Consider the following 27750-nt stretch of genomic DNA (forward strand, 5'->3'; position numbering starts at 1 on the left):
GCTCCCAGAGTTCACGTAGCTCCTGCTTACAATCGCAGAGAGGGGCTGGGCAGAAGGAACCCTCCTCTGTTCCAAGACTGCTGCTTTCCCTTGAAGGCACCTGCTCCCTCCATCCCAAGCACCTCTACTTCCAGTCCCGCATCCTAAATCCCCCGGTAGGGACCAGCTCTGTCCCATCCACAGGGATTCTGGTCTCTTTGGTGACGAGCGAGGGTACCTCTTCACTCGTGGGAAACGTCGCGTTTAGGCGGCTGGGGAAGAAATAATCTCACTTTATAGCGTGGGAGGGAGGAGTAGCTTTGACCACCCACCTCAGGTACCCCTGCCTCCAGCTCAGTCCCGTCCCCCCCCGGGGGCTCTGTCCGTGCGTCCCCCCGGGCTCCCCCAGCCCAGCCCTGCCGCTCAGAGCCGGGTGGGCTGCGGGGGTAGAAGGGGGGGTTGACCGAACCGTCCCCGTTCCCCCCCCCCTTCCCTCCAGCCCCTTCCCCGGAGGGCGGCCGGCAGCCGGGGCCGCCCCCTTCTCCGCAGGGAAAGGGAAAGCGAAAGCGCAGCGCGGTGTCACTGCGGAGCGGGGCTGGGGGCGGTGGGAGCTCGGCCGGCACCGGGCAGCATCCCCCCCGCATCCCGGAGCATCCCCCCCGGAGCATCCCCCGCCTGCCCCGCGGGAGGTAAGCGGTGCCTTTCGCCGGTCCCCGAGCATCCCCCCGTGGGTTTAGGGAAAGGGGGTGGGGAAGAGGGGGATGAGGATGCTGCGGGAAGGGGCTGCGTGTGCGTGGGGAGCGGGGCCGAGCCCGCGGGGGCAGCGCAGCTGGAGCCCCACGTACCTGCCCGCCGCGGGTGGGGGCGGGGGCGGGGGGGGGTCGCTGCGGGGAGGGGTGGAGGGGAGCTTGGGTCCTCAGTGCTCTCCTCTGCCACGGGCGGGTGCGAGTTTTGGGTGAAATAAGCGCCCGTTTGGCCGACAAGACGGTGATGGAGTCTCCCCCGTCCCCCCCTCCCCGCTGGCTGGTCCGGGGGTCCCGCAGGCTCCCTGTACCCCAAGGGCCTGGTTTTGGCGCTGCTAGGAGCTCCTGGGGAAGCTGGCACCGGTGAAAGTCTGGTCTTTAAATTATAATTTGGGGAGGTTTCTTTCGTGCATGTGTTCCCAGAGATAACAGGTTGCCACAGGCTGTTGATGAGCCAGGCACTGCCCGTCCCCATCGCTCGGGTTGTTCGGTTTATCCCACTGCGAGTTCCTGTTTTTGAGGTTCCAGTTGCTTATATCTCTGCTGACTTTAGTTGTCTGAGCTGAAAATTTTCCATCCTGGATGTCCGTCTCAGCTTGGCTTTCATTTCTGTATTTATTTATTTTATTCCAGCCAAGAGGGAGGCAAGGATTGACCCTTGCCTCTCAGATGGCCGTAGTTCTGGTGACCTTTCCTTGGAGTAGCACTGCCCGCCCAGCCTCCCTCCCTGCAAGGTATTTGCATTTGGGAAGGGAGAACAGATTTTGTAAAGATCCGTTGCCCAAACACAGGCTGATTTGCACAAATTGTAATAAACTACAAGCTTAATTTCCTTCTGGTTTATGTCGGGTCAAGCATTAATTGTAGCTCTGGTACACGCTGCTGCTGGTGGTGCCACAGCAGGAAGAATAGGTCAAGGTCGGGAAGCTGAAAAGGATGAGGAATAAATGTGGATTTAGAGGAGACCAGCGGAACTGTGTGGGCTGGGAAAAGGGGGTAAGGCTGAGGCTGGTCCGAGAGCTGCCGAGGACGGAGCCCAGTGGGGACAGGGTCCCCTCGCAGGCAGCTGCTGCTGGAGCCGAGTGCCCCAGCCCTTACCCTTGCCTTTGGCAGACAAAATCCAGTTTGTTCCTCTAGCAACAGCTGTGATCTCTGCCTGCTCTCCCTTTGAGAACAGAGCCCTCAACATGTCAAACAGCTCAGGCCACGCTCAGGACTTGCCTTTCCCACAGCCCAGCTGTAGGTTATGAAGATCAAGCAACTCCCTTCTGCTTCCTCTGCAAAGGGCGGTTGGAGCAAGCGAAAAACTGGGTGCTGCAGCAGGGGAGAAGATCCCATTTACCGCCCAGCCAACGAGGTGTTTGGAAACGCAGTCTGTGTTCAGCCAATACTCGCGCCGCTGGCTCGTCTCTCACCCTGTGCTCACGTGTTCATGTTTGCTTATTTTTAAACCCAAGGCATGTGCTGACTCCAGGTATGTGCCTGGCCCCAGGTGACCCCTGCAGGCGCCGAAACGGCCAGAGCCAGGCTGCAGGGTCGGGTACACGTTTCAGGCAGTGGCTGAGTGAAGGTTGCTCTGACATCCCTGTTCCAGGCTCGTGTGTTGTGCCCAGGAGCTGGGATGGAGGGAGCTCCAGGAGCGGCGGCTGGAGGAGGCAACCGTCTCTGGAGCGCAACCTGCTAGCGGGGTGGTTGGTGGCAACAGTACGGGCAGGAGCAGCGGCCGAGGAGATGCTCTTTCAGAAGTGCTGAGCGCTCGGAACAGCCACGGAGCTGAACTTTGGATGCGTAAAGTGCTTGTTGATGTCATTTGAAAATTAGGTGGTGTAGGTTGGTCACTAGAACGGCAGCGTTGCTGTCACTGCTCTGTCTCAGGCCAAGAATGAGGCCAAGCCCTGGAATCACACAGTAAATACTCTGGCAATGCGTACGTCGGAAGAGCCGGTGACACGATGCCGTTTGTCCTCAGAGCAGGGTTTTACCAGCACGGAGAGCAATGTGGAGAAACAGCACACAGCGAGTGAGCACCGTTCATCTCCTGCAGGCAATGAGGCAGGGGACAACGGAGACACATTTATGTTGCCCAAGCATCTTGTAACGATGCAAGTTGGGGGATTTCAGTGTTCAGAGTCTGAATTTGTGACTGCGGTCCTCTTGTTTCTCCGTTGAAACATTGCTCCCAGAGCACTCGAGTGCGTTACAATTCTGTACTGAAAGATAAAAATTCATCACTGGTAAAACTGTATGAGCTCTAACACAACTAAACGTTGGGTGAATTTGGCCCACCGGCTGTTGTTCAGCTTACCAGGTCTTGAAAATTGGCACCAGTGTATGGGAGCTGAGTGCTCTGTGCTGCACTGGGGTCAGGGAGCAGTGGTGGATATCTGAATCTTCGGCTCCATCAGGGAACGTTCTTCTACTTCTCCCCCAGGAATCAGCCCAGCCTCGCTGTCTTTCTTACCCTTACTGTGTTTATAACAGCAATATTATCAGAGCTTTTAAAATTGCACTCGGGACGCAGGGCTGGAGGTAGGGGCGGTGGGGGGATGTTGCGTGGGAGCCGTGGGTGGTGTTAGTCTCTGTCTGAGCTATGTCGAAAGCGCCCAGGTGCCACAGCCCTTGGCACAGATGCCCTTTCTTATCTTCTGCTTTCAATTTTGCAAACAAGCCACAGACTAGATTGCTTTCATGATTAACTTGCTACAAAGCAAATCCTGCTCAGCGCTTGTGCTAATACATACATAGAACAAGAGACTCTATTTCTGCTTTTTGCACTAAGGTATAGGTTTTAACTGTAATAATCTGACTGGCTTACTGAGAAAAGCCTTCAAAGCAGAAATGTTTGGTTGAAACCATAGCTGCTAGCACACCAGCACGGCCAATGTGCTCAGACCGAGGTCCGTCCTGGCTGGCCGCCTGCGAGGCGGCTGGCCAGGAGTGCCAGGCTGGGCTGGGGCGAAGGTGCTTCCCGGGACACCTCCAAAACCAGTCCCCTGCAGCCAGCAGACTCCCTGGGGATTTCTCCTGGTCTGTCCATGCAGCCGGGGGAAGAGCAGGGCCTCTGGAGGTGTCCCGATGGCTCACCTGCCCTCTGCCTCTGGAGCAATGTGTCTCCATGGGTGGCTGAAGAAGCGCTGGCTCCCTCTGAGCTGGCGCTGCCCTACCCGCTGTTCTGCCCTGATCCTGACCCAGCCAGGTCTCAGCGGTCTGGAAAGCTTCAACAAGGACTTTTACGCCAGTTGCCAGAGCTGTTGTCCTCTGCGGCGTGTCCCCTCCTTGGCGCTGCTCGCTGCCTCCTCACCTCAACGGCTTCGACTTCCACTTTCAGCTGAAGCCGAGTGTGCTACGCACTCCACCGAGTCTTTACGGACTACGAATGCAGCCTAAAGTAGCCAGTTTAGACCGAGACATCCGTGCCGAGCCAGGTGTGTCCCAAACTACGTGACCAAAGGCAGCGTGAGGCCACGGCTCCGCTCTCGGATGCGCAGGGCGCGTTTGGCTGCGTTCTCGGGACGGGCTGTACGATGGAAGGTTTCCTGCGAAAGGCTGTGGGTGGAGGGATTAGTGTGGGATAACACGCTCTCTGCTCAGGCTTTCGGCCGTTCCTCGGCAGCTTCTGGAAGAACCACAGCTTGGTTGGGGAGTTCCCAGCTGGGGCGATGCACGGGATGGGGGGTCATAGCCCTCGCTTGCCCCCAGCACCATTTCCAGTGCTCCCACTGCAGGTAAATGCGTTTCTTCAGATGAATTATCTTCTGGGCTGGGACTTTGTAGGGAAGCCCATGTGAGGTGAGGCTGGAAGGAGAGGATGCTGGAGGGACGTCCCGGCTGTGTGGTGGCAAGCTGCGTGTTGCTCTGGGGACTGCAGAGGGCAGTGGCACCCACAAGAAGTGCGGGTGGCCCTGGGTGCTGGTTGGAGGAGCTGCCCCAGAGCAGATCCTGGCAGGCTGGGTGGGAGTCCTGGGGTTGTCCTGGGCAGCAATGCTGGTCGAGGCATCCCTTGCTGGGCTCCGTCTTTCAGCTTGGATTGCCTTGCTCTGCAGAGTGTCTCTGCGAGTGACTGCATGGTGGTTTGCGGGTGGCTGTCGGGGGCTGCCCTGGTGTCCCCAGCCTCTGTGCTGCCATCCCTCCTGGCCATGGCCGTGGGGAACGTCCACTCAAGACAAGACACAGGTGACCACCGCCGTGATGCTTCCCTTACGCCGCCCCGACGGCGGACAGAGTCAGCCATCCACAGCAATGAGAAACAGCCCCGGTCAAGGTCAGCACCATGTGGTCTCAGACCTTGGACACCCACCTTCATCTGACACTTCAGGGTAGCCTCCACATCTGCATCTGGAGGAGGGGTTCGAAGCGGGGGGCTCAGCTGGGAGACCCCAACACTTGCTGCTTGTGGGGGACTTGGGCATTCTGAAGAGCTTCCAGCTCCTGAGGAGTCCTGGGAGAAGAGCAGCAGCTCCAAGAGGTCTTGGAGGAGCATCTCAGGTTGAGGGTGGAGAGCTGCTGGTCCTATCAGAGCTGTCAGGAAGAAATGAACGCACTGAGTTCTGTTTTATCAGTCTGTGATCAAAACCTTGTGCCAGAGCTTTGCCTTGAGCACTTGGAAGAGGGTTTGGTTTACTGCCAGTCTCTTTGCCCTTCTCTGCACTTCATTTTACTCATCTCCTTTTGTCTCATCTGCTGGAAGTGCAGCTTGCAGTGGTCACTCTTCCTCAACGGAATGTTTCTCTGTTCTTATTTAATCCCAATAATTGCTGTACACAATGGCCTTGCGGTCTGACAGGCACAAGGGAGTGTCTGCCATCCTCCCTAAGCCCCTGCCAAGCTTGTGCCCAAACCTTGGGGCGCAGACCTCCAGCTGCCAGCCCCCGGTTCGCAAAGCCTGGGCATGGTTCCGTTTTGTTTCTGCCCATTTTTTTTCCTCTGGAAGCCAGAGTCAGCCTCCAGCAGCGGCTTTGAGCTGCAGTGTGGGAACCACATCTCCTCGTTGTCCTGGGACCCTTGCACAGAAACCATTGGCTTCACCCCCATGTTGAGTGTATCCCCAGGGCTAGAGGTCAAGTTCAGGTCTACGGTGTGACAGCAAAGAGCTTTTACGTAGGCTGCAGCATGGCTGGAGAGAAAGATGTGTGAAAACATGAAAAACACAACCGGCTTTGGATCTGTACTACTCTGGGACGTGTAACGTGTGCCGGGCAGCTCTGTGGGGCTTCCTTTCCTTTGTGGCCCAGGAGGTCTGCGGTTGCCTTTTCAGCATCTCTGGTGTGTCAGGAGTTTCAGTCTCCTGCCTCATGTTTGTCACAGCTTGTTCTCGAGCTGACACCCATCCCACCCTTTCCTGTCTCATCTCGAGCTGCTGCGGGGGAAGGCAAGCTGCTGGGGCAGCCACACTTATCGCTTCACAGCAGCCATGGACATCTGCCAAATACAGCCCCATCCTGGAGCCGGCTCAGCTACAATAGCTTAAAAAAAGCAAATACAGTCATTTTTTAAAATGCTCCAGGCTTTTCGGCGTAGCTGCTGTGGAGCGTTGTGGGGAAATCACTGGACACGGAAAGCAGGCAGAGCTCTGCCACCTGGGAGACAGGAGGAAACCTGGAAGAGGGTTTATTTGCAGAAGAGAGATGCAGAAGAGGGATTTGCAGAAGTGGGCTGGGTCTGGTGGAGAAAATACAGGTGGATTTGATTGAAGAAACAGGCAAAGGAGATGTCAAGCACTGTACGCCCTTGCTGGCACGCTGTGGTTGAGGAAAGGGAGAGCAGGTTCTTTCCTCTCTAGCTCAGATACGCTCACTGCGCAGTCATTCTTCAGTGGATTAATAAAAATTACTCCCATTCGTTACCGTGCCGTTACTGGCCAGGCCAGGCCCTCGCTGCCAGGCACTGCTGCAAGGTTTGCAGAGGTCCAGCGGAGCAGAACCGTCGCCTGCCTTGCGGGATCGCCTTCTGCCATATCTTCCTGCTGGGCCAGTATCTGAGGCCACACGAAGGAAGCTCTATTTACATAGATGCCATCCAGCTGCTGCTTTGAGATGAATTCATCAAGATACAGAACTCCTACAACTGCCATTTCGCTGCCCAGTTCATGTTGTGCAGCATAGAAGTCGCATTCATGAGCACATTAAATTACTCTGCTAATGAGCCTGTCAATCCCCAGTACTTCATCAATATGTAATCTATTAGTCCTCCAGAACAGCCATTCCCACATAGCCGTGGAGGAGTCTGTACTCTTTCTAGGGCTGGGAGAACAACCGAGAAATCTTCAGCATAGCACGGTCTGTGCTGGTTTGCTTTAGGATTTTTTTCTGCAGGCGATGTCCTGCTAAACCCCCAGTACGGACTGTGGTTTAGTTTTCCCTGATCAGGAGTTCGTAATGCTCGTAGCTGTTTCCTTTGCTGTGAAAAGCAAATCTGCGGGGCGAGGTGGGGTTCCCTCACCTGAGGGGCAGTGGAGCTGCTGGTAAAAGTGACTTCAGAGGAGTCGGGGTCAGTCCCCTTTGCCTTATAGAGCCTTTGCATTTATTTTAGCAAAATATGACCACAACTTATTCTTATGCTGCTAAGTTTAAGAGCTCACATAAGTCTCTCCCAGCCAAGACTGTGTCACTGGAGAAAGGGCAACACCTTGTGTGACTTTATTGGTCCTGGTGAAAAGCCTCAGGGCAGCTTCTCCTCTCCTCTTTACCCCTACCAGCTGCTGGGAGCAGGTCACCTGCTTTTGGAGAGAAGGCTGTGGTTTCATGGGTGAAAGGCTCTTGTTTTAAGTGAACCCTATTTAAGGAGGTTTTTCACTAGTTATACAACTCAAGTGGTGTTCATTTGGTATACAGTTAATTAACCCAGTGATTAAGCTGCATGAAGCTCACTTGCTTGCTTGCTTTCCCTTACAAGCACCTTGTTTTCCATCAGCAAATTAGCATGACCAAAGGGCTGCAAAACCAGTTCTGCCACCCTTTTACAGGAAAGGGATGGTCTTAAATATGAGATTCTCATAAGGCAGTGTTGTGTGAATCAGAGGTGTCTGCTGTCGCCTGGATGCGACTGAGCAGCTTTGTCTGGCTCTTGGCTCTACAGATGAAACAGCTTTTGCCTTTGCCTCATCTGATGGTGGAAGGTGCGGAACGGGGAAATCCGGCGGTGGCAAACTTTGAGCCTCTGCTTTCTTTCCTCTGGGTTTCCCAAAATACCCAGAGAAAAGCATTATTTGTACTCTGTCTGCCTAAAGCACTTAACCTGCAGGATTACTGAAATATGGTAACCTCCACATCCCGCAGTGTGCAGCGTTTCTGCAAGGTTCGAAAATGGCCTTGTTCCTTCCTGGGGAATGTGGGCTAGGAGCCTTGGAAATTCAAGAGGCATGGGTCCTGGTTTCACCCTGCCCGAATCCTGCTGAGGTGTGATGCTGGGGACTACCCAGGCTGGGGCGGGGGGACAGGGGACACGGTCCTGCCAGTCACCGGCATGTGGGCTTGGACAGCCTGCTAATTACCCTCGTGTCATTATAGAAGCAGTGACGCCCACTGATGGGAAGCACTGAGCTGGCCTGAGGTTGCTTTCTGGAAGCGTGAAATTGGTTTTAAGGTGACGTCAGTGTGCCTTAATTAATTTGACTCTAGCCATCCTTGTGTGTCTGGACCAAAACCCAGCGAGATGCTGCAGGAATGTGTGTCCGCAGGAGTCCAAGTCCCGCTGTGGCTGCCAGCGGGTCCTGCAGGCAGCGTGCACCTGCAGCCAGGTCTCCGTGGCCGCTCAGGCTAATTGTGATTTTTGCATATAGTAAGAGTTACTGAGCAGCTGCTGGGTGAAGGGCAACCACACAATCTCACTTTTGAGAGTGAGAGTACACTCAAAGTCTGAAAAATGGATTTAGTTTTAATCTGTAGAAAATTGAGTTTTATCAGTCTCCATTTATCCTGCTTCTGTCTGCATAGACTTTTGGATGTAGAGCTAATGATTTCCAGAGGGCAATAAAAGATAATGGCTCCCAGACAGGCCGTAGAGTGGAAAGGTTACATTACCGACTATTTAATGCCACCGGCGCGGCAGCGTGCCTGCCAGCTCCTTTACACCGCGGTGCTCGCCTCGAGACGCCGCTTTCTGCCGCCAAGCAGATGACTTTGTGGAGCGGCCCTGCTGCAGGTCAGCTGACAGAATAATTTTGCTTCTAGTGATTCATTATTATCTTACCCACCTGCTTTTAAGGCACGTTCATCAGTTACTATTTATCACCTCTGTCTGGTTTTGTCAATATATTATGTTGTGGTTTAAGTCCTTCCTTTGTTGATGTGTGATGTAATATGCGTGGACGCAGCAAGCTCCTATGAGGTCAGCAATGATGGAGGTGGCTGGAACTGATGAAGCTGAGCTGATTTCATGCCCCTTATGACAGAAGGGTAACTGCAAGCTACATAAAAGAAAACAGGCAGACATTTTAATTCCACATGTGTTATTTGCATGGATCAAAGTTCCCCTGAGCGATCCTTTCCTGGGGAGAGCAACGCCGCCTCGGCGCCTTGGCAGCAGCGTGCGACGGAGGAGGGACCAGCTCCCCCAGCCCTGTTTGCACCCCAGGCAGTGCCACGGCTGCTGCTCCCACCGAGAGAGTTCAACTGAGCGGTGGAGAAACCAACGCGTGTTCGTGCTGAGATAATGCAGCGGAGAAGGGATTAGATGACAGAGGAAAAGGATTGTCTTATCCACTCAACCCTTGGAGTTCAGCCCCCAGGAAAAAACAGAGCGGGTGCAGAGGAGGAGGATGAGGGATCAGGGACGGTACTGCTTGATTTCACCACTTCACTGACATGCACTAATTTTTGCATCCTGATATTTTTGCCTTCCTTTCAGGAAAGAAAAGGCACAGCCAAAAGCCTTCTTGAGGAGCTCAGTAAACATGGCAGCAACCGTTCTATTTTGAAAGTCTCTTTTCTGAAACAATAAACAGCATTGTACAAAATAGCTGACACTTCCCATGCAGCCGTTGCATCATCTTCCTCTGAACAAGTATTGTGGTTAATAAAAGTGTAGTAGTGTGTGACAAGCCAGCGATAACAAGCATAAATATGGGAGGTCCCTCAGCACATGAAGGTACCCTGGAAGAGCTGTCTCTAGAAGAGCTTTCTATCAAATATACAGTGCAAGTAAGACTAGCTCGTGCTGTGCAGAAAGCATTGCAGGCACAGGCGTGCGATGCGTGGATGTAGCACATGCACCCAGGCATGCGCTGGACAGGCTACAGGACCTGCTTTAGGGGATGCTCCTGCACGTCTGTCTAGATTATTTGAAGAGCTAGAAGCTGGTCTGAAAAGAAAATGCAGCCCATTCTAATAGTGCTGTGTTACTTTATATCCAGCTGTATGAGTATATACCCTCCAGCTGTAACTGTTTTTATTAGTTTCAATAGATGAAGTACAGTGCACTATAAGAAAGTCATGTGGGATTCCCCGTAGCTTTTCTTTTTCTTCTTGCAATGAAAAGAAAGCTGGTTTTCCCCCTGAATGATGGATCAGTGGAGATGACTCAAATCATCTGTGTTCCCTTGTTATTCCTCATGACCAAAGTCTATCAGGGAGAGCAGAGCAAATGTCTCTTGCCTTGAAGAGGAGAGTCAGCAGTTGCACACTCATCACCTAAATGAGCGCAGCCTTGCTCGTCAGAGGTGATGAGCTCTGCGGTGCCTCTGTGGTTTTCTGCAGAGCGCTCAGGGTGGGACTATCCTGCTGCTGTCACTCACAGCCCCCAGCGTGGATCTAGGAGCAGAAGACCAGATACCCATCTTTGAAAAAGCTGTCCTCTCTGCAGTAGTTTCAGCCTTGCTGGTTTTATATCGCTGTATTTCCTCATGTGATTCATGCAAGCTCACCTCGAGAAAAAACAGCCACCTCTGCCTGGTGCCAGGGTTTCACAAACACTTCAAGCTGGAATCACCTGCAGAAGAGCCGTTGCCCTCTCTCCTCCCCAAAAGCTCCCACCAGCCCCGGGCATCCCTCTCCAGCCGGCACGCGTGGCAGCGCGGTGGAGTCGGGCAGGAGAGGAGGGAAGGACTCGTGTTTGCAGGTTTTCCAAGCATCCATGGTGCAAAGCCCCGGGCACCGCGCTCCGTCCACACCCCAAGCTGTCCCAGCCGAGCCGCTGAGCCTTATCACCAGGACTGCTCAGTTCAAACCCAGTTTGTTTTCTTCTGTGTCAAGCAAACTATAGACTTAGGAGCTAAAGTGGGTTTTCTTGTGTCAACAGCCCAACCTGCAAGTTCTCCTTTTACGTTGGTTTCCTTGTTCAGGGAGAAATTGCCCGTACGCCGCGGCGTGCATCCCTCGTGTGCAGCGTGCGCATGGAGCGGCCGCTGTTTGCGGTGGCAGAGTCACAGCTGCTATTTTAAGGCACTGATGCCCCAGGTGAGTTTCTCAGCTGGGAAATGACTTTGGGTTTTTTGGCAGGTGGGTTTGAGCAGTGAGCCATCCTTTCTCTCTTTGAACTGTCCTCCTTCCTGGTTGGGTGTAGCCCAAAAGAGATGGAGCAAAATCCTGGTTTCACCCAGGTGGAGAGGAGCTTTGCCCTTGACTTTAGGAGCATCCCAGCTTATCTGCTTCCTCTAGGTGAAGCATTCAAGAGGACCCACAAGCTTTCCAACTTGCCTCTTTGCTTTTGAGAGAAAAGCATTCCCTAAGTGCTTTTCCTCCTGTTAAGCAAATTCTTTAAGTTTTTGATACTCAGCCCATTTTAAATGAGGTTTTGAGTTCTGCCCTGGATGTAACATTCAGCTGCACGCTCCAGCAAAACCAGGCCTATGACCTTGATTACGGGAATCACGTCATTAGCTTGGGTTTTGTTTGGTATGTTTGAGAAGAATGGGGGATGCTGTCTCCTAGCCAGTATAAACAGAATCGAGACAGTTTTAGAAAAAAAAGAAGTATATCTATTTGTTGAAGTACATCTTCCTGTCTAATTTATCTTGCCTGTTGTCCTTTGTTTAGAACCAAGAGCATACACGGGGCAAGGGACAAAAAAGCCTGTGTGAGTGTTCAATAATATGATTTCTCTCTATTATAGTCAGCAAACCTGCTTGATAATGTCTGTTCTTTTGCCTTGGAAACATGATGGGAAAAAGAAAAAAATATCCCTGGTGGCTAATACTATTTTTTTATTTAAGCACTACAGCTGGAATATGGATAAACTTTCGGATTAGGAGCCGTGTCTGTAGCTGCTGCTCACTGTACACTCCGGGCTGTGGGACTCCTGGTCTTGGGTCTCCTTCATGACAAGGCAGAGGTGTGCCCCATTGCCCCGTCCCCCTTCTCCTCACGCCCTGCTTTCCGTCAGAGGGCATTTGGGCTGGATTGGAGCATCCAGGTCTCCATCCAAAATGGAGACAGCTGGAGAAGCGGAGCCAGGCTCGCCAGACCACCTTATCAATACACTCAACTTAAAGGCTGGCTGGCTTGGCGGCCCTCGCAGCCCTGTTTCTGACCCTGCGCACGCTCCGGGATGAGTTTTGCCTTCCCGACACGCTGTATGGCCTCACCGTGATAGCCGGGCTGGTGCTGCTGGTGCAGACTGGGCTCTGGCATCGGCTGCGGTGAGCTGGGGACTTTCGGGCTACTTTGAGCCTGGTGAAGGTGAGCCCAAGAACATGACTGTATTATGGCCTTGAGCAGGAAGGATTGTAGCTTCCAAGTGAGGGTTTTGTTTGTTAGGGCTTGTAATGTTGACATACTTGATTTGGACACGTATTTGTGAACGTGTCTGGTTTCTTCTCGGCACTGCTGTTTCTGAGAACAGATTGCATTGCAATGCAGAGACAGCCCTGATGACCGAGTCCGTGTTAGCAGAAGCTTTCCTTTGTTGCTGTTATGATCTTGGAAAAAACACCCTGCTAAGGAAAGAAAAAAAAAAAGGGGTGCGGGGGAATGGGGAAAAAAGGAAGGAGAAAAAACAGATGAAGCAGTATGCTGTGTTGGCTTTAATGTTGGTTTGAAGCTGATCAGCAAATCTAACATAAAAGCCCAGGGAGCTGGCAGGAGGCGGGCGAGGTGATGGAGCTGGGATTACCGCTGCTGGGTCATTGATTTCTGCTCCCATGATCTGGTCATTATCGCTGTTGTATCCTGAAGTACGTAATCAAGTCCTGTGTAGCTTCAGTGTAACTTGGAAGACACAGAAAGTTGGCAATAAGTGAGCGCGAAATGGTGCGTGCAGGGGGCTGGAGCTATTCGTGCGTGCCTGTACCACGGCGGGTCGGCAGAACACCACGCTGCCGTGGTCACACCAGTTCTGCTGTGGAAGCCTGGCCACAGCGATGGGAGAGGCTGAATTAAGCAGGAATTATACACCCTGGGAGTAAATCCTTTGGTTTGGAGGAACAAACCCAACGGTGTTCATCAGGGTTATTGTGACCAGGAGCGTCCATGGTCACTTTAAACCTGCCAGGGCAGGTAGTGCCACGTATCGCTGGTAAAGGGTGGCCGTGCCATAAATAAGTTATGATGTGCTGTGCGAACCCTGAGTCATCAGGATGTAAAATATTGCTTCCCATAAATCAGGGTGAAGCAGCAGAGGCACGCAGAGCTGAGTGGCAAACAGCCTGACAGAGGCTGTTTCAGGCTGGTCTCGATAAAGACGGCAACTAAGCCCAAAGTGGGGTACAAGTGCACACCCATTTGCCAGAAAACTGGCAAAACAAAATGATTTTAATTCTCTTACCGAAAGCTGTGACAACATTTAACCCACTGAAAATTAAAAACATCGCTGAGGGAAATTCCTTGGAAAGCAAATAATGGCTGCAAGCAAACTGTTTTGTCAAAACCTCAGTTTTCTGCTATAAAAAAAAGCAGATTGACAGAAAAGTTTTGGCTCGTCCTCATGCTTACATAACGAATTGGGCAGAGTGCTTTGTACCCAGTTAATTGCAGCCTAATAGCAATGATAATTTTGACTGCTGGACTGCGTACACAGAGAACTGCTCTGATGTCCAGGTATTATAAAATGGACTCATAAAAAATTTGAACAATCTTGCTAAATTAATCCTGCTCTACAGCATAATAAGTTGCTAATGGAGATATATTTGATTTAATTGTGACTATTTAACAAATCTGGCTAGCACTTTGGTTATGGAGTTGTGTTACAGCCAATATCTCCTAGACTTAACTTATATAATTTAGTTTTATTTTAGTCTTACTATTTTAACCCTGTAATAATCCTCCCAGCTGCCATGTGGAGCATCTTTTCCTGTCCCAGACCACAGCGACAGGAAGAAATGGCCCAAGTGAGTCTGACTTCTAAGCAGTGAGGGGGAAATAAAGCCTTCCCATTACGGATCTCTAACAGTGTTGCAACATAATAAATTTGAAAAGGACTATTCGGTTGGGACACCTTTCGAGGTACTTAGACGTAGCTTTTTGCCTTGTCTCATTTGTTTCCAGAGCACTTCCCTCCCTTGGTTTGGTGCTTATTTTGCACCCGCCGTGGCCTCTGCATTGCCTGCAGGGGAATCCTGCAACCCACGCTCACGCTGCGCCTCGCCGCTTCCCAGGGCACTGGCTCTTCTGAATCACTCACAAGCTTTTGTGGTTTCATATCTTCAGCCCTCTTCATCTGAACCTCTCCAGTTGCCCCATAAACATTAATGAAGTGGTTTAATATGATCTATAGGCTAGGAAAGATGTCAGTATTCCTGTTTTATAGGTGATGGACGTACAGAATACAGAGGTAAAGCAAATAGTGGCAGGTTTCCTGATCCTAATCTTCTGCTTTAAGCATTGCATCGCGCTTCCTGTTGATGCAGAGCAGCTCCCCCGATGACCTTCATTATATCGTTGGTTCACATGATTTAGGTGAATGAAATTATCAGGAGTTACTTAGCTAGATGGTCAGGCGGCCTAGATATTTCCATACTTTTGGTTTTGCTTTGTTGTTTTAATTTAATTGCTAGAATGAATGAAGCCTTGACTAAGGTGATAATTAGATATTCAGGTCTTCCTGAGATGAAACACTATTCCTACAGAAATTCTCAGACAGTTGAAAAATAAATGGTACATTGCATGGCAAAAATGGGAGCTGGATGCTTTTGGACATACACATGCACCCGCAAATAGGCACCGCCGACAGCTCGTCAAACAGCCTCGCAGAACATGCTGTTGCCCATCATCTCCTGTAGCCTGCAGAAGCAGCAGCTAGCTGGGCAACTTCGGGGAGTTGTTGGAAATTTCTAACAGGAGCTGATGCTGAGCACGGCAGAGGAGCGTGGGAAGCACCCGGGTAGCAATTTCTTCAGAGTCAGGAGTTTCGTCCACGTTGGTACACGCAGGGATTGTAAGCCATTTACATCCTCAAAAAATAGAAACAAAGCTGCTAGGGAAGCAGGAGAACATATATGTGTGTGTGTTGGATCAGACCCATATAGCAAAGTACTACGGATAAAGGAGCAAATGCCGTGAAGCTGGTGGAGGCTTCTAGCAACACGTTGATTTTCCAGCTCACCTGCTGGCATTTGTAATCCTGGCGGGTAGTGCTGAAGGCATGTTCCTGCGGTTAACTGCCTCGATGTGTGCCATTTCCCATTCCTGATTAATTATTCTCATGTAATTGCCTTTGAATTGCTTCTTGCTTTCTTCTGCACCTTCAGAACCGCAGGGCTGAGGTGTCCCTGCTCGCAGGGTGATCTGTCTGCCCGAGCTGTGAGCGATGGCTTTAGCTCATCCTCGTCGACGTCTGTATCCTCGCTAGGTATCTGGGCTCTCTTAGAAAACACGACCTTAGGAATTGCATTTGCCGTTGAGAAACACTGCAATGAACATTTTAAGGTAATTAGGTAATAAGGGAGGCAGATGGGTTTTACTCCAAAGGATGCAAATCCATCGCGGGATGGGATGGGGGGGTGGTTGTGGGAGGGCATGGCATTGCATGAGTTTGCAACAGATGCATGTCAATTAAAAACAGGAAACTGAAAATATGAGTCAATAATTTATCACGTGTAAGGCTGACTCAGCTATTTCTTGGGGCTGTAATAGCTGCTGGCGGTGCCCCTTCCCTCTGCAGCCCTGCCCTGCTGCCAGGGGACAGCGGGACTTCACCCGGGGCTGAGCCTGGGCCGGGAGCTCGAGGGGCCAAAATTCAATAACATAACTGAATATTGAGATTGAGCCACCTGAGAGCTGGAAGGGCATTGTCGGGGACTGCCAAAGCTTTGCCCAGCACATCTCTTAGGAAGCTGGAGGTAAAGCGTGGGTACCCCAGGTCTGTGGGGCTGTTACCAGGCTGGTGATTCTCGAGCTTTTTGATCCACCTACCAGTTACTCTTGAGTATCATGGGCTGCACAAGCCTTGACACCAGTATCTGCATTTCAATTTTTTGGTCATTTATTTTTGGTAGCAGGATAACCACACTGCGTCTCCAATAGCATTGCAATGGACTTCTCATAGTAGTGTTCATACCCGTAGAATTTCATGGCCGTTTTGTTTGCATGGGAAGGATGCGTGGGTGGGATTGCGCATGCTGGGGGGTGCGTGGGGCAACAGCAGTCTGGAGGAGCTGGGGCTGAGACCAGGGTTATGCACTGGTTTCAGTGTCATTGAACTGGAAAGCTCTGGGTTTTGTGGGGGGTTGGTGGCCAAGTGGTGTAAGTCCAAGAAAAGCAGATTTTTTTTTGCAGCTGGCAAACTGGTTAACACGGATGAGGAAGCGAGTGTTGGGGGATCAGCTGAGAATTAGTCTCCCGCGGTCTATCCTCAAAAGCAAACACCTCATCCACATTTCTGGAGCGGGGCTGTTGGCCACGCTGGAGGCTGGGCCAGGCTGGTTCGGGAGCCTCCGGGGTGTTCTGGAGCTGAGGGTGTCAGGCAAGTGTGCATACGAAGTCTGTCCCCCTTGGCAATCCCCCGTCTTTTAGGTTTTAAAGCTTTTGGGGCAATTTTGCTGTGAGAAAGCTGACTGCATACACCTGATGCAAGAACAGGAAGAGCTTGAAGTAATATTTGCATGTCAAAAAAAAAAAAGAAAAAGTCAAAGAATCAAAGTAGCGATTGAAAAAGGGAAGAAAAACACTTGAGAATGTCAAATTTGATGTTCTAAGCGTTTCAGCCTGGTTGTTTCCATCCCACAAGTACGCTCACCTTCCACCCTGCCCTTGTGTGTGTCGTATTAATAACCTCTGAACTTGAACTACCTGGTGAGATCTCCAGGGTGGGGAGCTGCAGCCTTGGCCGGAGCTCGGGGCAGCTCTGGATCCCACGGGGTGAATTAGCACGTGGTAAAAGCCCCAGGAGCAGCTCCTCATCCGCAGCCGTCGGGACCCGGAGCTGGTTTCAGAGCCTGAGTTCAGCCGTGGTGCCCAGCAGCACCGAGCTCCTCCAACCCCCTTTGAACCTACGCTCGGTGCTTTATTAATGTACAAGCGTGGAAGATTAAAGAGGTCAATCCTCTGCTGTTGGAAACCGGCACGCGTAAGCGTAATATCTGCACTCGCTTGATGTGCATGCAAGACTCTTGCGTGGAGCTTGGGTACCGCAGGGTTGGAGTTGGAGATCTGTAGGGCTGTCAGCAAATGGAGCTTTCTGCGCTGGGCAGGATGTTGTTAGCGTATGTCCGGAGCGTGTGTCTGCTCTCGGCGCTACTGCACTAACACCCCGCCGGTGTCGTTTCCTCCGTCTTCCCCTCTGCTTTCACGCAGGGCAATAGCTCAGAGCCTTGGCACATACCAGGTGCTCGATGAAGTCCCCAGCAGGACAGGGAACCCAACACAGGCTCAACAGTGGGTGTAGAAATGGACGAAAAATAGCATTGCCTTTGGTCCCCAAAGCGTGTACCCAGTGGAAAGCTGCTTGGGAACTGCCTTCCCGTGGGGAAGCACCCAAATCCTTGCCCTTTTAGCTCTGAAGGAGCAGAGTCTGCTCTACAGAGATAGTTTTTGATGAGCTTTTAGTAAATAATTCAGGTTCCCCCCCCCTTGCACCCGCCCTGGGAGCTGGCACCGTTCATAAGAAATGCTGCGACTGGGCTGGGCAGATAGGCACAATGCCAAGGCAAGATGCCTTTTGGTTGACCTAGGAAGAGTAAAAATGTTGAGCTTAGTATGGAAAAAAAAAAAAAAGACCCACTTGGAGGAAGTTATGAAAAATCACACAAATATGTCTGTGAACTTGGCCGCTGTACAGTGGCGGTGCCGAAAATAGCTGCAAAAAACCCAGGCCGCATCGTGGTGAGCAAAGCTTCAGAGAGCTGTGGCTTCTGCTGAAGTGTGAGGAGCAGGGGGTGGCAGGAGGCAGGTGATGCCACATCTCACGGCGAGGGCTCGCTCTGGCTTGAGGAATTCACCTGCTTTAGCATCGTGCATGTTGAGAGGTCAACTTGCATTTATTGGCTTGGTTTTAGATGTGCTCAAAAGGTATTTGCATGAACTTTAAAAAAAAAAAACAAAACCAAAACATAAGCAAATGAAACACAATCTCCACAGGAAATTTTGACATAAATACTGTGACTCAGCTTATTAATATTAGCCATATTATGTAACTGTTGGTCTTGATGCTTTCTTCTTGGCTTGTGACCATGCTACTGGGCATTAATGGAGATAAAAGAATTTGTCAGGTACGAAGCTGAAAATCCAGATTTTCAGGTTTTTCAGTCACCTTTTCCACATACAACATAAGAAGGGTCTCCACTGGGCAGTCACCCACCGCGGTGCTCCTTAGCACCGAAACAGGGCAGGGTGCATCGGAAGAGGGTTTCGTCCCCTGCGAATGGTCTCATGGGGTAGCACCAGGATTTAATTAAAGGTGAAATTGTGTTATGAGCGATGTAGTCTGGCTGAGGACTCTGACCACAGAAGTGGAGTCAGGAGGTGCAAAAATTACTTATAAACTCCATGGCTTGAAGGTAGCTCAGGTGGACACAGGTCACAGTCAGGCTGAGCAAAAGTTAAATACTTCAGCTCATTTCAACAAGACAGCTGTTCTTTGTGGAGTTTGGGGTTTTTTTTAATAAACACAACTGAAACATTTTCTTTTTATTTTATATTTATATGGGGTGATTTAAGCAAAATTCGAATGTACTTGTGGGAAATTCCCTTTTGATCTAAATCATATTTTCTGAGACAGAAGTGCTGTGATGAGAAAGTGAGAAAGTTCTGAACAACCCATATTTCAACATTTCTTTTAGTTATTCATGACAAGCAATGCTCTGCATATTAAAGTATTTGATTTCATCTTGTTTCGTGATGTAACTGAGTGATCCCCATATGTTCATGTGCTTTTTATTGCCAGTAACCAGTGCTGGCTGGGTACAAGGTGCAGGTGACAGACACCATGAGAGCAATGCCGGTTTATATGACTTTCCACTAGGTACATAAACAAGTAGGATGTCCACCAGTCATCACTGTTGTACAGGGAAATTCAGCCTAAACATGATCTGAAGCCCTGTAAATACAGGATACAAATGCAGCTGCTTCCCAGGACGATGCATGAGTCAACTCCAGCCGAACGTAAGTGGCTGAGAAGTGATCAAGCTTCTGCGAGGGCTTGTCCTGGAGTTTACATCAGCTATTTCCAACCTTCTTTTTAGTGGCTGTGCATTTTGTTACTGGCAGAGTAACTACTCCAACTAGCAAAAAATAATAAATAAATTTTATATATATATATATATATATTTTGTTCACCTTGTGACTGAGGAAAGTCCATCTGCTGTCATGAGCCATCTTTACAGGTATTACAGCTCAAAGTCTTGAAGTCTGCCCTTTAAGTAGCAGGCATATTGGCTTTCATCTCTGAACATTTTGTATAGGTAAATAACTTACGAAACAGGAATATGGGTAATTCTGATATAGAGGACAAGAGGAAGAGGAGCTGGGCTGAGGAAACCAAGGAACGTGCGTGTGCTGTAGGGACCTCTGTGTCCACGCATGGAAGATATGTATGAAAGTGTCCTGAAAATGATCACTTTGGATTTAAAGACCTTGTTTAAATGGGCGTGGTGCATGCACTGGCATGGGAAATACTATTACGAAAAGACCTTGGAGAAGGGGTTGCTTTTTTATGCCACTCGTCAAAATCATTATCCCAACATCACTGACTGGAGGCTTTGCAAGAGTTTGTTCTTTTATTTTCCAGTGTTATTCTGCCTGATGATTGTTGCTTATTAATATTGTTCAAGGAATTTTGGATCGTTCAAAGGGTGTGGTTTGTGTTAGAGGGGGAAGGTCCAGCTGACTATTGACAGGATACCACTAAGCAGTGCCTTCACATGATTAAAGAAAATAATCTGAAATGCATACCAAATACAAAGTTTGTGGAGGACCAGAACAATCTGACTTACTACTTGTTATTTACATTCCCTTTTCCAGAGAATAAAAATGCCAGAAATAAAGGAGAGGAGCTACTTTGCAGAACTTCCAGTGGTTTTACAGACTGAATTTCAAATCTGTAGAAATCTGCCCTGGGAAGGGGCTGCTGGTGAAGCTGGGGGCTGGTCTGCTCAGCTGCTGTCACAGGCAGCAGCCAAAGCTGGAACCGGTTCCCGAAGTGTTCAAGGTCTGGTGGTTCACCAGGACTTTGGTTCGAGACATCAGAGTCTAATCAATGAATTTTGGGAGATGTGCACGCAGCTGCATGGACCATCTCGAATAGTGTCTGTCGGTCAGTGAGGAGCGGGTCCGTCTGCCCCATCATGTCAGCGGTCCCATGGGCTGGAGAGGAGGCAGGTATGAAACTGGGTTTTTCCTCCATCAAGTAAAACACTTTAAATCAAGTTCTGTGCATATGCTAAAAAAAAAAAAAAAAAAAAAAAAGCCTTGATTACTGGAGATGAACAGTGCACATCTTCAGAGACTAAGATTAAGCTGTCTTTGAGGTGGTGGGGAGAGTATCTGTATCATTACCCCTGTTCTGTCTCCTTGCATTTTGGATTGGGCCCCCATGTAAACACTACAGATACATCTGCTGTTGGACTGTTTCCAGTCTGTTCCTCCAAAGTCACGCATCAGCAGACATTGCTGAGCAAGAAAAAAAATTTGTATTTGGGTTTTTAATGTGCAAGATAACAAGACATAAAGACTTGGGGTGACTTATGGCTGTAATATGTAATTTTAATTTGAAGTCTATTTAGTTGTTCAGTTTTATATTTGTATCTCGATAGCATGTTCCATCTACTTCATACAGCTGTTCTTCAAAGTATGAGTTTTCCATCATGCTAGTGCTGAACTTCATGGCTTCATACAACAGAATTTAGAAATTTATCACAAATATGGGGTATTTTCAAGTGGCCATCCATCATCACAGTGTTTGTTATGGAGTAAGGACAGACTTTTGGATTCTGATGTTATTTTTTACTCACTTAGCACTGAAGTAATCTTAATTACACCACTTAAATTAATTCTCACTTACATGAGGAAAAAATAGGACAGTGTTGGGCCCATTTCATTTTTGTCTGGAATAACAGAATGGTTTATTCAGTCAGCAAGGAGTCTCAGAATAGTACAGATTTATCTTGTTTTGCAAGAGTATGATAAATTTGATTACCCTGATCTTGTGGTCATGAAGATGAGTTCATCTGATGTGGCGCAGAGCTGTTCGAGGACTGCACTAGGAGGGGTTGTTTCGAGGCCAACTCCTCTCTCTGCAGATGCTGTGCAGGCAATGGTGACTTCTGCTGTTAAATGTCAGGCTCTTCTCTAGTTCTGCTTCCCACACTAGACATGGCTCACGTGGAGATGTTGCAAGAGCTCAAAAGGGAAAGTTCAGAAGTGGTCCTGGGCTTGGACAATCCACGACTGAGACCACCAAGAGATCAGGTCATCCCCGCCTGCGCGAGTGCTTCTGGCTCATTTCACCTTAGAGCAGGTTTGTGTTTCTGCCGGATGGCAATGAGATCCTGGAGTCCACCTTCAGCTCGGCTAAGGGTTAGGTCAGGAGGCCCCTACACGGCGGGAGGGGAGCCCAGTGCAGCTCCCCGCGGCAGTGAGGGGAGGCCAAGGGGCAGAGACATCCTCGGCAAACCGGGCAGGATGGTGTCTGGAGCCAGAAATTTCACTGGGGGGGGGGGGCAAAACCGCTAAGATGGTATTCTCCAAGTGCGAAATGATGGTATCCCAAAGGGTCTGAAATGGTTTAGTTACGCGGTACCCGGGGTGCCTGGAGACACCCTGGAAGGTGTGCCGCTTCACCACGGGCTTCTCCAATACTTTTCCCATCTTTTCACCTGCTAAGCAAAGCCTTCGACGCGGCAGGGAGCAAGAGGGACAAAGCATGGCTCAAACGTCTTGCACAGCACAAGCCTTTGTGTCGCCTGGGTTATGGGAAATGAGATTCCTGCAAGGGGTATCTCCTTGGCAAGGAGATGTGTCCAAATGCATCCGACACCAGAGGTGACCTGAAATCAAACCTCAGTGCTACCTCTTGAATATGCTACTTTGGAGCCACTGGAACTGACCTGATGTCCAAGAAGGACTTGGAGGCTGAATTTTGTTCTTGGCTTGGTTGAAGGTTATCTGAGCCTTTTGAACATTGCTGGTGCGTCAAAAAAGCACAAAAATGTAGAAAATTTCACACAGAGACCTTGTGTCCCATCCACCTCTCCCCATCTCACCTTGATTTCTAGGACTTGCTGTTTGGTTTGGCTAGAATCGGAAGTGAAAGGATAGTATTTCTAATTTCTCATTCTGACCCAGACCAGGAAATGTGGAGAAGCATTTCTGATCTTTCTAAGCTGAAGTCTCTTTTTTTTTCAAGCCTGTAAGCAGGTAAAGGGAAATTTGCTTTTTGATCTGAGTAAGACACAGATATCCAAAACACTTCACTCACCTCGGGTAAAAAAATATTATGAGATGCTCCAGCCTTTAAATATTCTGGCTCCTGGAAGCAAAGAACTTCCTACTTTTATTTTAATTAAAGTTCATTTGGGTAATCAACCTTTGCTTTTCTAATTGAATATAGTGTGTGTGATGTGGGACTTTCCAAAAAACGACATCTGATTTGGTTGCTGTGTTCTCTGTCCCACTGGTCCTGATGGAGGGGCTAATATTTCCCCATAATCTTTCCAAAGTTCATCTTCCTATGCAGTGTACTTCATAACCTTCTTCATTAACAAAGAGAAAATTATACATTTGTGATTTTTTTTTTGGAGCAGAGAAAACTTCCTGTGAAGTTTTTCATCTTACATTTGATTTCAAAATATAAGGGATTAGAGGGGGTTGAAAGCAAACAAAAATATTAGTATAAATTATCTGCTTTCCACAGAAATTGTCCATTTTTTTGTGATTTATGGAAAACTGCTTTGCTCTCTTCCTTCTCCTCTGCACGGCTTCCTCCCTCTTCTCATCCAAACAGCTTTTTCTACACTTTGCAGGCAAAGTTTTTCTCTTTTCTGCTGAAGAAAGCCAGGTATCATTTGTTTGGGTTTTTTTTTCCTTTGGAGGCAAAGTGAAAATTTCTCTCACATCTGCTGTTTTTCCTCCACAAGCACCCTTATTTTTCTGAGCCCTTTTACACTGCCTCCTTGTTAGGGGACAGAATCATTCCAGCAACAACTTAGATCTGTTTGTTTTGGGAGAAAATGAGAATTATTGCCCAGGAGGGACAACCAACCCAACCCGACATCCTATGTGACTTTCAAGCAAATCACTCCGTCTCTTTGCATCTCCGTCCCCAGCCATCCTCGGGGTAATCACAGCTTCCTTGCTCGTAGGTAGGGGAACTTCAAGCTTCAGTGGTGGATTTGCATGTCGAAGCGGAGCCCCGCGTGCTGTGCCGCGCTCCGCGAGGGGAAACAGCTTGTGGGAAAGGTGGGAACTGGAGAAGTAAGTGGTGCCTCGAAAAAGCTGCCGCAGGAGGGGGCTTGCTGAAGAGGGGATGTCCTGAGGTGGAACCACACGAAACCACAGAAGCCGCCGTGCAGATGAGCTGCAGCTCCTTGGGGGGGACTCGGGGTTTGGGAGGCACTGTCTCTGTGCCTTCGTCTCTGACACCCCGGCCCTCGTTTTTATTTAAACGCATGTCTGGGTGCTGCACCTTGTTTAGTAGTGTATCTGGGAAATGATCAGCGACAGGCTGGAGCTTATCCCCATGCCAGAGCCGTCTCTCAGGTCTTCAGTGGTGCAGAATTCCCCATCTTGGTTCGTATTTCTCACTATACACAACTTGCTTGAGTTTCCTCGCTTAGGTAGCCATAAACTCCAGAGCTTCAGATACCTCCCCGTTCTATTTCTAGCCAGCAGCAAGCCCTGCATCACTTGGTGATGCTCCAAGCCATCGCACAGGAGGAGGCGGTGGAAAGCCTGCGAGTCCCAGCATGGTCGGACACCTCCAGCTGGTTCTCATTACAAGCTGGAAGGTGTGCATGGCGTGTCCTGTCCAGGCATTAAACGCTGTCTCGGGTCATGGGGAAAGCAGATCTTAGACAGTTAAAGCACCTTAAGACAGTGCAGGAGTTGAGGAATATGGGAAATTATTTTTCGTGGTAAGCTGGGCGGGATGGAATGGATAAACTTTTAGGAAGCAGAGACTGTGCCAAGGAATCCCACAGGTGTTGGTGGAGGGCTACAAAAATTTTAGGCTCTCCGATCTAAGTTTTCATCTTCCAGCTGGACTGCAAGGACAGAATTTTTGTCTGGGAAATGACTTCAGGGTATGAGAAAAATGCAGTTCTCCATCTTCACGTCTTGCCATGCTGAAGCCTTCTGCAGGGCAGACCCTGCTGTCCCCCTCACATGGGATGGTTTCTAGCATGAGGAAGACGACAGCATTTTCCTACTGTAAGGGAATACAGCCAGAATAAGGTTGTGAGACAGGAGGGTGGTTGGCAGGGTTTGGGCAGACCTGCCAGCAGCTGCTTCAGTGATGGTGTTTGGAGAAGAGCTTCATAAAATATACCAAAGGTAACACACTGTTGGCTATCTTGGTGCCAGTGTTGTAAAAACTTATATATATGTTATATGTATATTATATATATTAAACTTGTGTGTGTGTGTGTATATATATACACACACAACACTTGCAGGGAGAGTGGATATCAGCACGTGAAGAAATGAATACACTTTGGCAAAGAAGGAATACTTTCTATCAGCTGATCTAGAAATACAGTAATATTCAATATATTAACATTGTCCCTTTCCTTACAGCGCTTGATACATGGTTTATAGCCGGAAGAGGCATGGGATGAAGCCAAGGCTGGGAAACCTCCCCCTTTGGAAGCCGGGATGCAGATCCTCATGGAGCAGCAGTCGATGGTCGGCATACCCAGCAGCTCTGGCCGGCGGCTGGGTGATGGCTGTGGGAAAGCTCTCACCGTCCGGCGGCTGTCGGGTGTCTAATGTGACAAGGGGACGCTGCAGGGAAAAGTGGAAGAAAGACGGTGGAGTTAGTCCTGAATCTGAATTCAGGTTCACAGCCATGTGCTTTGCAACTAGTAAAGATTAAGATCTTAATTTTGGCATTTCTTGTGCATTCTGCGGCCAGAACACGGCCCCGTGTCTGCTCTGTGTAAGAGCCTTGGGAACGCTGGTGTGCCGGGTGTGTATTTTTAGGTCACTTCTTCCAGAAAGGTGGATTCATTTCGATGGAACCAGCCGACCGCCTCGGCACTCAGCCATGTTGTGATGGAGAAGGACGGTTTCCACCTTACATCGTCTTGCTGTTGGAGGTTTTGACCTTGCTCTCGTGTTTGTTACTGCTTGATTTATCTTCACTAACGTTCAGACTCTGACCCTACCAAGATCATTATCAGACCGTCTCTGGATTTCAGTGGCCAAGCACTCAAAGCAGGGGCCCCCAGCAAGGGCTTCCTCTGCCTAACACAAAATAAAGACCAACCTCTGCTGAACTAATTCATCCCACTTTAATCCCTCTCTTCAGGAGGTCTCTTTGCCTTCCTGGAACCACTTGGTTCATTAGAAATCGGCTTTTGATTGTATTAGAAATGTAGAGCTCATATTCCCACAGGCACGTGGGGATGTGGTGGAATGAACGTGTATATTGTGTCTTAATAATCTGGTCTTCTGGGGTTGTCAGACTTTTTGAAGGAGGTTTGAAACGGGGACCAGTTTAACCTCACACAAGGCATTGCGTCCTCACTTTTACCTAACTGTGCAACTCCATATAGATTTCCTGACCTCAAATATAGTGCTATACACTAATCAGATATTATTTAGAAATTATTTGGTAAGTAACATCTGCTGCACTGAAAATTAAATTAAGGGTGTTAAATAGGAGTTTAAAGAAAACAGGTTTGGGGAAAAAAAATCTTTGAAGATAGCTATTTTAATTCAGATTTCAAATTTAAATTTCCTCAGAGATGTTGGCAGGATTAATTTTGCCTTTGTGCATGCAACATATTTGTTCATCTATGCCATTATACAGCTCCTTTCAAGTGGAATATTATACTGGAATACAGCAAAAGCCACATTTAAGATATGAAACTGGAGGAGAACATATTTCATACAGCATAAAATGCACCTCTGGAATTTTCACTTCTTCTTTTCTGCAGTATTACAAATGCCTTTATAAAGTATCATGGCTCATGAGCTAAAAAAAAAGAAAAAAAAAAACAAAAAAACCCCTGTGGCTTTGGATATATTCACTTCAAGTTTGTGGTTAATATTTCCCAGGCTGCTTAGAGGTGAGCGTAAGTTCAGTCGTCGCACTGCTGCTTCACCAGTCTCTGCCGGTGTTTCTAGATGACTCTGATAAAAGACTGTGAAAAATGGACCTGCGGTAAATCGCATCATCCTTGTTATGTGTTGTAAGATGGGGACACAATGCAGCCTGGGTGTCTGGGTCACGCTCAGCCTTCCCTCGCACTCCTCCTCCATCCCCGCAGCAGCCGCCGGTGGGTGCAAACCCGCTGCGCTCTGCCGCGAATTCGTTGCGTAACGCTGCGTTTCCAGCCGCGCTGTTTTCCTCCTTTGCACTAGAGATTTTGCATTAGATAGCGGTCATGGAGACACCAGATTTCGCTTTGGTGGAAGATAAAAAAAAAGCTTAAGTAGGCACCGAGCCCTTCCCTTCTGGGTGGAAGTCCCCAGCCGCTGTGCACAGGACCCCTCTCAGCTACAAGCGTTCAAGTGGTGTGAGACCGGTCTGAACCGAGAAATCCTGGAACAGCCCTTCGCTTTCCCACTGCTGGTGCCCTGAACTGCGCAACCGCTCTTTAAACCCCTTTCTTTCCAAAATGCAAAGAGCTTTTTCCTTCTTAATCACTGAGAGGTTTTACTTTAACCTCATTAAACTCCATTGCCAAAATCCAAAGCAGATTGAGGTGAAGCAGGTGATAGGTGAGAACACAAGTTACAAACTGGTGCTGAAGAAATGCTTGCAATAAAACAGCCTCTCTATAGGTGTCTTTAAACAATGTAAATCGCCGTGAGTTACAATGGGAAGAAGTGGGGAGTCCCCGTTTGGCAGAGTTACGTTAGAAATTGAACCAAAGCCGGTCTCTCTGGGTACAGCCAGGGCTGTTGGCTGCTGGCTCGTTGCATGCGGTTGGTTGTTGTGATGCTGGGATATATTTGTGTGTTTTATTTGTATGTAAATGTAAGAAAGCAGAAACATAAGCCCTCCGGTGTACTTGGCTATTCTAAAATAAACCCACACAACCACGTATTTTGAGGGAAGTAATGCAGATGCCACAACCGTAACAAGTGCAAGTGTCCCTGCTCGCAGCCTGCTGCGCCTCCTGAGCTGTCCCCGTGGGTACGAGCCTGGGGTTGCGTTATTCTGGGGGTGTCCCGTCATCCCCACGTGCAAACCCGGTATGCTCCCCTATCCCAAAGCAGCTCCTGGTGCTTTAGGTGTACGTCGGGTACCGTAGCCAGGGAGCTGCACTGCTGGGTAGGAGTTTGGTGCCAATTTGCACCAGCACTTCGGCAACTCCTCCTGGCATCCATCTGTGTTTGGGCACCAAACTGCAACGTGTCACCTGGACCTGCAATGCTCTTTACTCTGCATCTTGCTTCTGTCCTTACACAGTCACTTACTACACCAAAATAGTCCCTAAAACCTAGCACAAGTAACATCCTTCTGGTTTTAGTATTTTCTCACCAGTCTTTGCAACTGA

The 27750-nt window shown here is 49.3% G+C and overlaps 1 long non-coding RNA gene across 2 annotated transcripts; it reads left to right on the top strand.

The window, feature by feature from the left end:
* Window positions 1–536: 536 nt before the first annotated feature.
* Window positions 537–27045, top strand: LOC138682284 (uncharacterized). Of its 2 annotated transcripts, none has more exons than XR_011322399.1 (3): window positions 537–668; window positions 20048–20404; window positions 24818–27045. It is a non-coding gene; the product is annotated as an uncharacterized lncRNA (long non-coding RNA). The 2 variants fall into 2 exon arrangements; XR_011322398.1 differs by lacking the exon at window positions 537–668 and adding an exon at window positions 17767–18097.
* Window positions 27046–27750: the final 705 nt, after the last annotated feature.

This window comes from Haliaeetus albicilla, chromosome 27 (assembly GCF_947461875.1).
Source record: "Haliaeetus albicilla chromosome 27, bHalAlb1.1, whole genome shotgun sequence".
In the NCBI taxonomy this organism is placed as follows: domain Eukaryota; kingdom Metazoa; phylum Chordata; class Aves; order Accipitriformes; family Accipitridae; genus Haliaeetus; species Haliaeetus albicilla.